General features: G+C 37.9%; 1 long non-coding RNA gene across 1 annotated transcript in view; it reads right to left on the reverse strand.

The window, feature by feature from the left end:
- The window catches only part of LOC104985529, a 15,558-nt gene extending 2,268 nt beyond the window's left edge, over nt 1–13,290 (reverse strand). Inside the window, exon 1 of the long non-coding RNA XR_824915.1 lies at nt 12,712–13,290. This is a non-coding gene — a long non-coding RNA (uncharacterized LOC104985529). The remainder of the gene's footprint in view (nt 1–12,711) is intronic.
- Nucleotides 13,291–13,847: the final 557 nt, after the last annotated feature.

Genomic DNA, 13,847 nt, shown 5'->3' on the forward strand with positions numbered 1-13,847 from the left:
GCCTTCAGAATGGACTGGTTGGATTTCCTTGCAGTCCAAGGGACTCTCAAGACTCTTCTCCAACACCACAGTTCAAAAGCATCAATTCTTCGGTGCTCAGCTTTCTTCACAGTCCAAATCTCACATCCATACATGACCACTGGAAAAACCATAGCCTTGACTATCCTTGTTTGAACAAACTCAAAAGATTCCAGACGGTACATGAAAGGCTTCTGTCTGCTTCTTCAATCACCCTGGCCTCATTCTCTTCTCTTCAGGACTTTAACACTTGCTGCATCCTTTCCCTGCAATGCCTATTATAAAGGCTCATTCTCATCCTTTGGGTCTTATCTCAAATATCCCTAACTCTTTTTATTTTTTCACTGGAGTGGGTTGCCATTTCCTTCTCCAGGGGATCTTCCTGACTCAGGGATCAAACCTGGGTCTCCTGCATTGCAAGCAGACTCCTTACCATCTGAGCGACCAGGGCATAAATATCACTAACTCTTAATAGAGTATCCCTTATCCTAAGGAATCACAGGTCCTTCTTTATCTTATTTTTTGCTTAGTCATTTTTTCCTTGACTAGTATGGAGGCTTCATGAGACCAGACACCTTACTGTCTTGTTTATCAGCGACTGGCACTTAAGTAGGTGCTTGGTAATTTTTAAAATTGTAGTAAAATACACATAACACAGAATAAACCATTTTTAAGTGTACGGTTCGGTGGCATTAAGTACATTCATATTGTTGAGCTGACATCAATACCATCCATCTCCAGAACTTTGTCAGCCCCATGCCTTCTACCCCTGGCAACTATGGTATTCTACTTTCTGTGTTTATGAATTTGACTACTCTAGGTACTATTTGTGGAATTTCTCTATGTGAAAACCTATGTGTCCTTTTGTAACTTGCTTATTTCATTTAGCATGATACTTTCAAGTACTGTCCCTACTGTAGCACGTATCAGACTTGCCTACCTTTCCAAGACTTCCTTTTCCTTTAATTTATATGTACATATTGCACACTTTGTTCATCCATTCATCCATCGATGAACACTAGGAATTTCTTAATTAGAAATATAAATTAGGCTTAATTGAGTTTTAAAATCACAACTAGCTAACTAATGAACAATTAGTATGTGCTTAATTTTATAGCTAAAATCCCACTTGCAAAGCCAAGAAAGTAATAAGCATGAGCACTGAATTCTGATGGGGACAAGAAAAAAGGTAAGAATATATCACATGTTTTGGAAATATTCATAAGTCCTTTAGCATCAGACTACTTTTATTGTCAAAGAAGTGTTAACCCCTCAGTTGTGTCTGACTCATTGCAACTCCATGGACTGTAGCCCTCTAGGCTCTTCTGTCCATGGGGTTCTCCAGGCAAGGATACTGAAGTGGGTTGCCATTCCCTTCTCCAGGGGATCTTTCCGACCCAAGGATCAAACCTGGGTCTCCTGCACTGCAGGCATATTCTTTACTATCTGAGCCACCAGGAAAGCCCATTGATTGTCAAAACAGAATACAAATGCAATTTCATTCCATTTTCTTAATTTAAAAACAGCACCTAGAACAGCAGGCAATGCTTTATTAATTAACAGCAATCTTCTTAAAAAATTATTTTGTGCTACCTAGATAAAATTTCAGTTTCACAGTTATGAAGCCAAGATTAAAGGAAGAACTGAAAGAACAAGTTGCCTGAACATGAGGAAAATGTAATAGAGGAAAACAAAGAGAAATCTGGATTTTATTTATCTAATTACACCAAGGGGAAGTGGAAAATTGAAGAGGATCAGAATATGCCACCCCCAAATATGCCACTTTGGCATAAGCATTGTTTTGAGTTGAGGGCAACTGAGAAGCAGCAGATGCAAGAAAAACTCTCTGCTCTCCCCTTTCTGGCTAAAAGCTGAGCACAAGTTTACTTTTGTGAGGCTGTCACCCTCTCCTGGACCAGGAAGGGAAAAACAACTTTTGTCACGGGTGATGGAGATGGTGCCGAGATGAGTCCACATAAATAAAACCTTTCTCAGTAACCCATCTTCCATTACTGTCCTCCTGTATTTACTTTCCCACAACTTACCACCCACAGAAGTCCAAACCCCTTTCACTTTGCCTTGTCACTTCTCTAGGATTTAGCACCCATTGTTAAGATGGTATATAAGCCCCCTGCGTTTAATTGATTCTTTGGATATTCACTTTATATGAAGGTCTCCATGCATGTGAAAATATTAAAATCTTAACATCAAACAGACAATAAAGAAGGCTGAGGGCCAAAGAACTGATGCTTTCAAACTGTAGTTTTGGAGAAGGCTTGAGGGTTCCTGGGACTGCAAGGAGAGCAAACCAGTTAATCCTAAAGGAAATCAACCCTGAATATTCATTGGAAAGACTGATGCTGAAGCTGAAGTTTCAATACTTTGGCCACTTGATGTGAAGAGTCCACGCATTGGAAAAGACCCTGATGCTGGGAAAGATTGAGGGCAAAAGGAGAAGGGGGCGACAGAGGATGAGATGGTTGGATGGCATCACCAACTAAATGGACGAGATTGAGCAAACTTCAGGAGATAGTAAAGGACAGGGAAGCCTGGCATGATGCAGTTCATGGGATCATGAAGAGTCAGAAACGACTTATTGACTGAACAACATCAAACAAAATTTGTATGCCTTTTCTCCTGTGAGTGTGTCTTTTGTCAGTCTTATTCACAGGCCCCAGGCACAAAAATCTAAGATGAGTGTTTTCATCCTCTACATAATAATTTGAGAACTTAATCCACAAGGAATTTGCTCAATGAGTTTTCTTTTAATGAGGAAGGAACAGTGGTATAGTAGAAAGAACTTTGAAGTTAGATAAGCCTGGCTTGAAGTCTTGAATATACTGTTTAATATATGACCTTGGGCAAAGTATTTAAATTCTGTGCCTCAATTTCTGCATCTATAAAACAGATAAGACTGACTCAGTGTAGTTGTTGTGAGGGTTACGTAAGATGAAATATGTAAAATATTTTAGTTTGTATCTGTGTTGTTAAAGATGGATGGGAAGAGCTAAGAGTTTAGGAAGCAGGATAGATGAAAAGCGAACCTTAAGCTTTTCTCTCTTTCTCAACTTCGGGCTAATATGGAAACATAGAGGGGGCCCATTGGGTTAGCTGGCAGTTTTGTGCAAAGAACTTTGCAACTGAAAGAGGTATTTGAGAAAAACCCAAGACCTCAAAGAGTACAACATAAAGCACAGAAGGGAAGCAGCTGCTGTGGGTATTGCTGAATGATTCACAGGAAGAAGGAAGAAAGGAAAGAAAAGAGACTGTCTGGCTGAATATCAATATGTAGCAAGAGCTTTTACCCGATAATTCTGCTTTAAGGGGCCTCTATTAAGGACATAATCCAAAATACATAAAAGCATACAGATGGTCATCTCAGTCTTATGAGATAGAAAACCCCAAAACAACCTGAATGGCCAAAAATTATAATATTTTTATATGGTAGAATATTACTAGGACTTCCCAGGTGGGCCAGTGGCTAAGACTTTGCACTCCCCATGCAGGGGCCTGGGTTCTATCCCTGGTCAGGGAACTATATCCCAAATGCCACAACTAAAGTTTCCGAGTGCCACAACTAAGACCCAACGGAACCCCCCCCAAAAAAAAAAAAATTTAGTCATTATATACAAATGAGTATAAATAAATATTATCAGCTCAATTATGTAAAAAAAAAAAACAACAAAGGAACAGGTGAAAAAAGACTGGAAGGACATATAAAAATAATGTTAAAAGTACTTTGGGTGGTAGATTGTGAATGTGGAAATTCAATGTATTTCTTTTTAGTGTTGCCTATTTTGAAAATTTCTACCCTTAATTAGTGTTATTTTAGATTTTGCTTTAATGTGAACCATTTTTAAAGTTTTTACTAAATTTGTTACAATATTGCTTCTGTTTCATGTTTTGTTTTTTTTGGCCTCAAAGCATGTGGTATCTCAGCTCAATTAGGCATCAAACCCTGACCCCCTGCAGTGGAAGATGAAGTCTTAACCATTGGATCACCAAGGAAGCCCCCAATGTCATGTCTATAACCTTCCCTCTCTAAAAACAAACAAACAAACATCAGCACAACAAAAAAAATTATTCAAAAACTATACACAGAAAAATATCTGTAGTGCAGGCGATCTTTGATATTGATTAAAAGGAGATCCAGTCCCTTCATGTTTCAGAATTGTAGGTGGCAAGATGGAACTTAAAGAGCCTCAGACCAGTGTTTCCTCCAGAGTAGGGGCATCTCTTCCCACTTCATAGGGAGAAAGCCCTCAAGAGAGAGTCTGCACATTTTCAACAGTAAATTGAGAGTCTCAATGGAAGCCTCAGAACTTTGTACTGTAAAGCATGGAAGAGAGAACCCTGGTGAGACTTTGGGGACTATAGTTCCCAATATTCCACATTACCATAAAAAGACCTCAACACAACTACTGGAGAACATTTGATCTGGAATAGGACCATGTGCGTATGTTTGATAACAAGAGATTTAAATCTGATTACTAAATCAGACAGCTTCCCATTCCCCGGTTACAGCAAGAGTTTAAGACTATGTTTTTATATCACAGGCGCTTTTGTCCTTCTGAGAAGGCAACTAGGAACAGATGACTGTACCACGGCTCAGACAATGTATTTTCCTCTTGCTGACATTTCACTGCAAATAACATTTTCCATGGTCCATTCCACAGGGACTTTTTTCTTTTTGGAGTTCCATGGTTCTTTGAGGTCAGAATTTTCGACAGTTATAGGCTCTGTGCCCCTCATCTGATTTGCAGGAAATATGTGAGTAACTTCAGGCCAAATGCCAAGGATACCAAGCTGATCCCAAAGTGTCAGCAAAGCTTCTTTCAATCCTACCTTCACAGGAGCTACTCATCTCTTCGTTTTTAAGATTTTCTAGGTGAGTCAGTTCAGAGAAGGCAATGGCAACCCACTCCAGTATTCTTGCCTGGAAAATCCCATGGACGGAGGGGCCTGGTGGGCTGCAGTCCATGGGGTTGCTAGGAGTAGGACACAACTGAGCGACTTCCCTTTCACTTTTCACTTTCATGCATTGGAGAAGGAAATGGCAACCCACTCCAGTGTTCTTGCCTGGAGAATCCTGGGGACGGGGGAGCCTGATGGGCTGCCGTCTATGGGGTTGCACAGAGTTGGACACGACTGAAGCGACTTAGCAGCGGCAGCAGCAGGTGAGTCAGTTAATGAACTGTGTCTCCTTGGTTTATAAGCAAACATATTAGACCTTCTTGACAGTTCTCACTGAAATCACTCTCTCTTGACTTTCTGAATGACTCCACAGCACAGCTAAGTTTAAAGTAATCTTCACATAGCTTCTTTCCTGTTTTTAATCTTTAATGTGGATAAGGGGTCAAGACTCATATATTCACTCTGAAATTTTTGCATGGTGGTCTGTTTAGAATAAAACACATAAAGAATTCTTCTCTCAGCTAAAATGTTATATTCTAACATATATATGCATAGAAAATCTCTGGGAAGACTGGTAAGAAATTGGCTTTCTCTGGGAAAAGGGGTGGGGAGACAGGCATGAGACTGTACATACACAGTATATCCCTTTTTACTGTTTGGATTTATCATCTGCATGTATTTTTTAAAGATGTTTGAATAAATTTAAAAAATCATAAATGAAAGATAAGAAATCCTGCTTAAATTGACACTTATATCATGTTCTTGGTTGGGACGACTTATCGTTGTAAAACTGTTTAGCCCTCCCACAATTATTGATGAATGTACTGCAATTCCAATAAAATTCTAGCAAGATTTTTTACGGGAGTTTGACAAATGAAGGTCAAAATATCTACAAATAAATAAACCTCCACAAACTCCCTAATTTGAGAAAAAGGAGGGATTCACCTATCAAATATTAAGACGTGGTATTGAGCCAACAAAACTTAAAAACTGTACTTCAGGTAAGGGACAGACAATACAAACAAGGAAACAGAATAGGAGTGTGCATGAGGGTTGAGTCAAGTCATAGGGGAAAAGAAGGATTATTTAATGGATCATGGTAAAATGGTTTGCTTCAAGAAGAAAAAAATAAAACTTTGTCTCTACCATACACCATATACAAAAATAAATCCCAGTTGGATTAAAGGTGTAAAAGATTAGAAAATATTAAAGAGAGGAAAGTTTCTTTAAAATTTCTTAAAACAAGCCTCTCAATTCACAAATGGATACATGAATACACCAAAAGTAGTTTTGTATAAGTAGTTTTGTTCAAAGAAAACATACTGGCAATGTTTACACATAGCTAACAGACTGGTAAGAGATATTTATAGTATTTAAAATCAATAAGGGGAAAAATAGCTACAGAGAAATCATGCAAACCAGTAAGAAAAAACAGGAAACCCTACAGGAAAATGGTCAAAGAATTTTCATAAAGAGATTCTCAACCTCACCAGTAATTAAATCCAAAGTGAAACAGTTATGTGTTTGCTTTTACCCAGTAAACTGACCAAGATTAGGAAGTTGGATAGAACCAAGTGATGATGAGGATGTACAGAAGAAACACCCCAAATGTTGTTAACTGGTGTTAACTGAGTGTTAACTGGTGAAGCCCTTTCCAAGATCAATTCGGAAGTATTACATGAAAGTGATAAAGTCCACATGCTATTACCTAGTAATTTCATTCCTAGATATACACTAGAGAAAATTTTAAATGGTTCACAGGGTAACTTCACAAGTACTCACTGTTGTGTTGTTTGTGGTGGCAAGGCTGGCAGCAATTACTATTACCCAATAATGGAGAATACTAAACATTTCTCATAACTTGTAAAAATGCTAAATACATTGCAACAGTTAAGCAAATAAGTGTCACTTTAAGAAAAAGACTCTTCTCTAAAAATCTAAATTTATATAACAAACAACATGAGAATTTGTATTATTAAAATATTCTTTTAATTTATATCAGGATAATGGAAAAATTTTTATTAGAAACCAGAATACCTGACTCTACCATTCAGGAGCTATTTCACTTGGGGCTAGAATGTAGCCTAGATACTTAATCTATTCAAGCCAGTTCCTTCATCTGTGAAATGCTGTCTGCTTCAGTGTCAGTGTGAAGAATAAGCATGAAAATATTTTGTGAAATATGAAATGTTATAAACAAAAACCTAAGGATTCATTAAAATTACCCTTTTGATGTAAAGTAGCAACTCCTTTAATATATTTTTAAATGGGTTTATAAGAACAGAATTTACACATGACTCAAAAGGAAATGTGCTATAATACAGCAAACTCTATTTCTGGGTTAGTTACTCCCAAGCACAGTAGGAGGTAGAATATATATATATTAGAACATTCTGGATAACGTAAAGACAGAATGAAAGTAGGCTATGGGAAGCTCCTATTTTCTCTTTAGAATAAACTCATTACTTCTTGAACAATTTTTAGAATTCCATTTTAATTGATTAATTTTAGCAAAACTTTTAGGATTTGTGTGTGTGTGTGTGTGTGTGTGTGTGTGTGGTGAGTGGTTGTCCTAGGGTTTACAATACACGTCCTTAACTTTTCGGTGTTTCCTAAAAGATATTTACTTATTTATTTAGCTGTGTTGGGTCTTAGTTGCCACAACTCATGTAGGATCTTAGTACCCAGACCAGGGATCAATCCTGCATCCCCTGCATTGCATGGCAAACTCTTAACCACTGGACCACTGGGGAAGTCCTAACTATCCAGTGTTTTTAATGTTGTAGCCACATAAAATAGAACACTAAAAATTGCATGCCTCATTCTTTTCCTTCTAGAACCCTACATGTTAGATCTTTTGGTATTATCTTATATAATAGGTCCCTGAGGTACTGCTCATTATTTCATTTTATAGCAATTTTCCTCTCAGACCTTCAGAGTGAATAATTTCTATTGATCTGTTGTCAAATTCGCAAATACCTCCTTCTGTTCTTAAGGTTATGCAGTGTAAATTTTATTTCAGACATTATACTTTTCAGTACCATAGTTACCGTTCAGTTCTTTTAAAATTTCTTTACTGTTCTGAGATTTTCCGTATTTTCATTCATTACAAGTGTGCTTTGAGTCCTGAGCATAGTTGTGACAGCTACTTTGAAATCCTTGTGCTGAATTCCAACAACTGATTCACTGTGGGGCTAATTCACCACTGAACTAGGTTTAGAGGGTACATTTGCCTACTTCTCTGCGTGTCTAGTAGTTTTAGATACTATCCTGGACGTAGAGAATGATGTACTTTAGAGCTCTCACTTCTGTTATGTTCTCTAAAGAGCAGCAATGTCTTTTTGTCTTCGTATACAGTGGACTTGACTGAACTCAAGTCGGTGCAGTGTTCTTGGGTTTATCTGGGCTGCTTGGAGTCCACCTTGCATTTGGGTAGTTTAGGAGTTAGCTAGAGACTTGGGCAGTTTCTACACAGACTTTAAGGCTCCCTCTCTGTGGCGTTCCTCTTTCTGGGATTTCTCCTCCACTTTCCATTTTTTGTTGTTTTAATTGCCTCTTTTTCATCTCTTTGGTGAGGCAAGGATTCCCAACCTAGGGTTATGGCAAAGGCCTGACACATGACACCAAGCACTAGTCATGAGACTGATGGCAGTTTACAGTCAGTCACACGTACTCAGAGCCTGGGGGAGGATACCAGACACCATTTAGGGCTTGCAGGGATGTACCCGGTCCTCAAAACAAGAAGGGTTGTTTGGCTACAGGACCTTTTAGGACCATGGGAGCAGAGTGGGGAAGGGAACTTGGTGTTAGGCCATTTGTAGCCTTCCTGTTTCTGCCCAATGTCAAAGCAGCACATGATATTAACTCTAGGCCCTGTGTCACACTGTGGTTGTGCTGGAACCCACTCTCTGGCTCTTCAAGCCAGTACATCTGCAAGTTTCCAAGTTTACATCATCCTACAGAACTGGGTGCTGCAGGCTAAAAGACATAAAAATAGGAAACTTCTGAGTGCCATTTCATTCTTTTAAGTATTGACTTCCCTCCAGAATTTGCCTTCTTTTGCTTGCTCTCCAGTGCCTCTTGGTATTTTTAAAATATCTTATCCAGAATTTATAGCTGTTATTTGCAGAAGAGTGATTTGATGGGAGCTCTCTGGTTAATACCAGAAGCAGAACTTTTGAAGTTCATTCTTAATCTTTGGCTGAAAGCAGTTTAACTAAATAGCTGAAGAAATGACCAGATACAATTTATTGATTATAAAAGGAATTGGGTGGAGTCTTTGGAACAATAATAGTAAAGCATATTAACTCATAGCTGTAATTAATAACTGTAGGGCTCAAAAAGTATCATCCCATAAGATATGTACATTTTGATTTAGTACAAATTTTGATTCCACACAAATAATTCCAAGTTCAGTTGGACTCAGCACTCATCAGATAAAATCCAAGAAAAAAAATTTGTTTTATTTCATATTTTTTTACATACTGCTATAATAGATATGAAGGGGAAAAAGCCATTATTTGACAACATAGTCCCATATTTCTTCTTGAATATGCACCATCTTCCATAAACCATGATTGACTTCTACCAATTGTCTCTTATGCTGCCTTGCTTCTACATTTATTCCTAATTTGATTTTATTTATACTTATTCTTATAAGCATTTTCCTAACACTCTATATTCGTTCTTCTGTATCCCTACAAGACTATAAATGTCTCCTGGACATGGATCAACGATTTGATTCTGTTTAAATCCATATACAGCACATACTTGCGTATGTCAATTATTCTTTTTTTCAGTGACTCCTATCAAGACTTGAATGGATAAATTGGGTTTTAAATTTCTTCAGAACTCTGGATGTGGCTGTTGTCTTTGGTGAGCCCAGAACCACTTACAAGAGTCAATGGCAGATTACGAACACGGCTAAGACTTCTTATGGCAAAGGATAGAGAGCAAAGTAACCGGAAAAGATGTGCTGGGAAGTCCAGAGAAGTTACTACAGGCTTCCAATGTCCTTGGTCTGAAGCTGCAAAGAATCCTCTCTCTCTCTCTAGCGGCAAACTACAGGCATATTTAAGTACCTCTACCTGTGGAAGCCCATTTGAGTCTCAGGGTCCAAGATTTTTATGGGGAGCTGTTAAAGTACACACATTATGCAGTACAATCAGCTACAGCAGCTGAGACTCAGGTCCCCAGCCGTGAGACCAGGTGGCCGTGTTGCGCAAAGGAACCTGACAAGCCAGTATGGCGTGTTCCATTTCTCCGGGTTCACCACAAAATCGTCACTAACATAAAAAACATTCCACAGGCCAAATTCCCAGGGCCTGCCAGGTCAGTCATGGTTTCCTTGGAGACATGCAAGAAATAAGCAACCAGACCCGCTGCAGAAACTTTTTCTCCCAAGGGTCTGTACGTCCTTGCTATCCCTTATTACCAACTCCCAGCTTACTGACAGAAGTAATACGAAGCTAGCTAAGTCCTGGCATGTGGGAAAATGTTTTTAAGACTATTGCACATCTAAATCATTTCCTCTAGTCTCTCTATCTACCCTTTCCAACACGTTCCCAGACTCCAATTTCTACAGTGGGCTGTTCTTTACAAACAAGTAGGCTACATTTAGGAAGCAACAGTTAATGCTGTTTGGAAGAAACACACGTGCTCAGTCATGTCTGATGCTTTGCAATCCCATGGTCTGTAGCCCTACAGGCTCCTCTGTCCATGGGATTTCCCAGGCAAGAATACTGGAGTGGGTAGCCATGCCCTTCTCCAGGGGATCTTCCCAACCTAGGGATCAAACTTGGGGTCTCCTACATTGCAGGCAGATTCTTTACCATTTGAGCCACCAGGGAAGCCTACTAACCCCAACTGATATTACCTCCTGGAAATTTTCTATATCTAGCTCCTTCATTTCCTATAACCTCACTTCCTTGTTAATTACTCCTTCCTGGCTTCTCCGTCTCTCTCTTCCCAGGTCATTATTCATTACAGAAGTGCTGTCAGCCCCATTCTTTCTAGAAAGCAACACATCACACACCGAAGAATAGTTTCTGAAAAAGATCCCTTACATGAGGTATCATAACCACTCAAGTCACTATATTCAGTTGTTTTCCTGTGTGTTATATATGTAACACATATAATATCAATTTTATTAAAAAATTAATTGATTCCTATCCCAAACTGAAAAATACGCCCAGTGGGATGGAATCTATTTCTTGGAACCCTTTGAACCATGGAACAGAAATAAGAATAACTGCTTCCTGTACCTCATCCTCTCTTTGCTTTATGACATCTGGACTCTTCTCCCAATCTTTTTCCTTTTTCAGCTGCTATATTCAGAGTCCTTTTCATTAGGTACTTCTGCTTAAATTTCAATCATGTAAAGACCACAGCTCAGTAAGGGACAGCAGGGACGGACTCCTTCTGCGGTAGACACGGTTCATAGGTCCCTTCTGTGGTTGTAGGCACAACTTATATGTGGCATGAACACAGAACATCAGCCTGAATATGAACTTTCAAACATTTAACTCATAACAATGATAACCTAAGGTATTCAAGTAAGATTGCACAAAAATTAAGAAAGCTCTTAACAAGTTGAGGGCTATACTGAACGAGGAAAAAGCTAACAGAACTTCTCCTAAACTGCTAAAAAAAACTTTACACACCAAAAAAATGTACTTCTGAGTGAAAACTGTCTAGATCAGTTTCTAAAGGGTGATGTCTTCAAATCTTCAAATTTACTAATTGTGGTATTTCTTAATGTATGCAAAGTACAGACATTACCAGCAATAGTAGCAGAAAAATCCTCATTAAAAGTGAACTGAAGCTAAACACTATGTGCTCCTTTCCCAGTGAGTAGTATACATATACATTTTGTTATTGTAGGATGCACGGAAATCTTTTTGCTTCTTTCATATTAAAGTTTATATTTTGTTAAAGCAATAAATATATTTAAAAAATCAAATGTGCAAAATAATATATGTGAAAACAATGCTCCCTCTGACTCCAGATCCCCAGGCTCTAAAGCCAAGGCAACTATTATTATAGATTAACACTGGACTATTCTTCCAGAGATACTTAATGTGAATAGTAAATAGTAATAATTCTAAAGCTAACATCAAGGAACTATATTCAGTATCCTTTAATAAACCATAATGGAAAAGAATATGAAAAAGTGTATATGTATAACTGAATCACTTTTCTGTAGAACAGAAATTAATATAGCACTGTAAATCAGCTATACTTCAGTAAAATAAATTTAAAATAATAATAAAGCTAACATCATGTAAGGAAGTCAGTAGGCTCTTTTGAAATTATTTTTGAATCAACATGCCACTTTTCAAAGATTACATTAGATAGGCTATTAGTCCAACCCTGAATTACAACTGTATTTTTTGTTATATGTAAGTGTTATGAATAGCTCCTACAGATATAATTTAAATGTCATGATCCCTAAATCTTAATTCTCATGTTATAACCACTACCATGAATGGCTCAAATAATCATTCCTTTCTCTGATTCTTCTATTTTTCCTATAACAGAAAGTTTTTCAGCCTCTAATACTTTCCACATAAATTTCCCCCCATATCTTTTATATCTTTGTTCTGTTAATCTAATTCTAGTATTTACTTTCAGCAGATAACAGGAAAAAATATTTCTACTGTCACTTCAGGCATTTCTTCAAGGTTGTCTCCCTGATGATGTCATTTCCATGACCAAAGGGTATTATGCTAAAGGATCTGGAATGTACACCAGAGTTAGAACATGCAAAAGATGCCACACCTCAGCTGCAGGTAGGTAATGAAGAACACAATCTTATGTTTTCTCCAGCAGAATGGAAAAAATGAGGGCAGTCTAGAAGACAAAAGAAAATGAGATAAATTATTTGTTAAATAAATATTTCCAAAATGTGGCTATTTTATAGAACTAGCCCATTTAAAAACACTTGTAGCAAAATAAGGTTATAATTTTCCAGAAACATATATACTGAGTAAATCGAGATACACTGGTTTCCATAGATTAAAGAATCAAGAGAACCCCAATTCATGGAAATAAATTAGATAAGCAATTTTTTAAAATCTGTTACCCTCAGAGGCTAAATCAATATTCACTGAAATGCTGGATTAAATTAACCAAGCCAAGAGCAATTAATGAAACAATAGCTCCAATAAAGCCTCATTAAGTAATCAATTAGAATCATTACAAGGAACAAAAGATTTAGCAGAAAGCTCCTGGCCAGTAGCGTGAAAGTGAAGTTGCTCAGTTGCGTCCAACTCTTTGTGACCCCATGGACTGGAGCCTACCAGGCTCCTCCGTCCATGGAATTTTCCAGGCAAGAGTACTGGAGTGGGTTGCCATTTCCTTCTCCAAGGGATTTTCCTGAGACAGGGATTGAACCCGGGTCTCCTGCATTGCAGGCAGATACTTTACCATCTGAGCCACCTGGGAAGCTCGGCCAGTAGCATAAGTTTTATTTTTAAAAGACCATTTTTATTTTAACCAGAGCTGAAGGCATGAGGCATTTGCCCTTGAAAATAAGTAACAGTCTAAAGGAATATAGGAGGATTTCTCATAATTTTGACTTTGTGATTATTTGGATAATTACCATTCAGGAAATTCTAATTTTCCTTTAGAGGTGATTTTGTCAAATTCGCTGCAAGACTTCTCAGAAAAAGTAATTTTATAATATCCCAAGTTCTTAATTTTCCCCCCCTCTATGGGTACTGTTCTCCTTTCCAGTGATTATGAGCCAAGATTAACTAATATTTGTTTTACTCTTAAATTTTTAGGTGTATACTTATTTCATGTATCGCAGTGTGACCTTGGGCAAGTTACTTATCTGGGTCCCCATATTGAAGTGAAGTGAAGTGAAAGTCGCTCAGTTGTGTCCAACTCTTTGCAACCCCATGGACTAGCCC

Source organism: Bison bison, unplaced genomic scaffold (genome assembly GCF_000754665.1).
Source record: "Bison bison bison isolate TAMUID 2011002044 unplaced genomic scaffold, Bison_UMD1.0 scf7180017864050, whole genome shotgun sequence".
NCBI classification, from domain to species: Eukaryota; Metazoa; Chordata; class Mammalia; order Artiodactyla; family Bovidae; genus Bison; species Bison bison.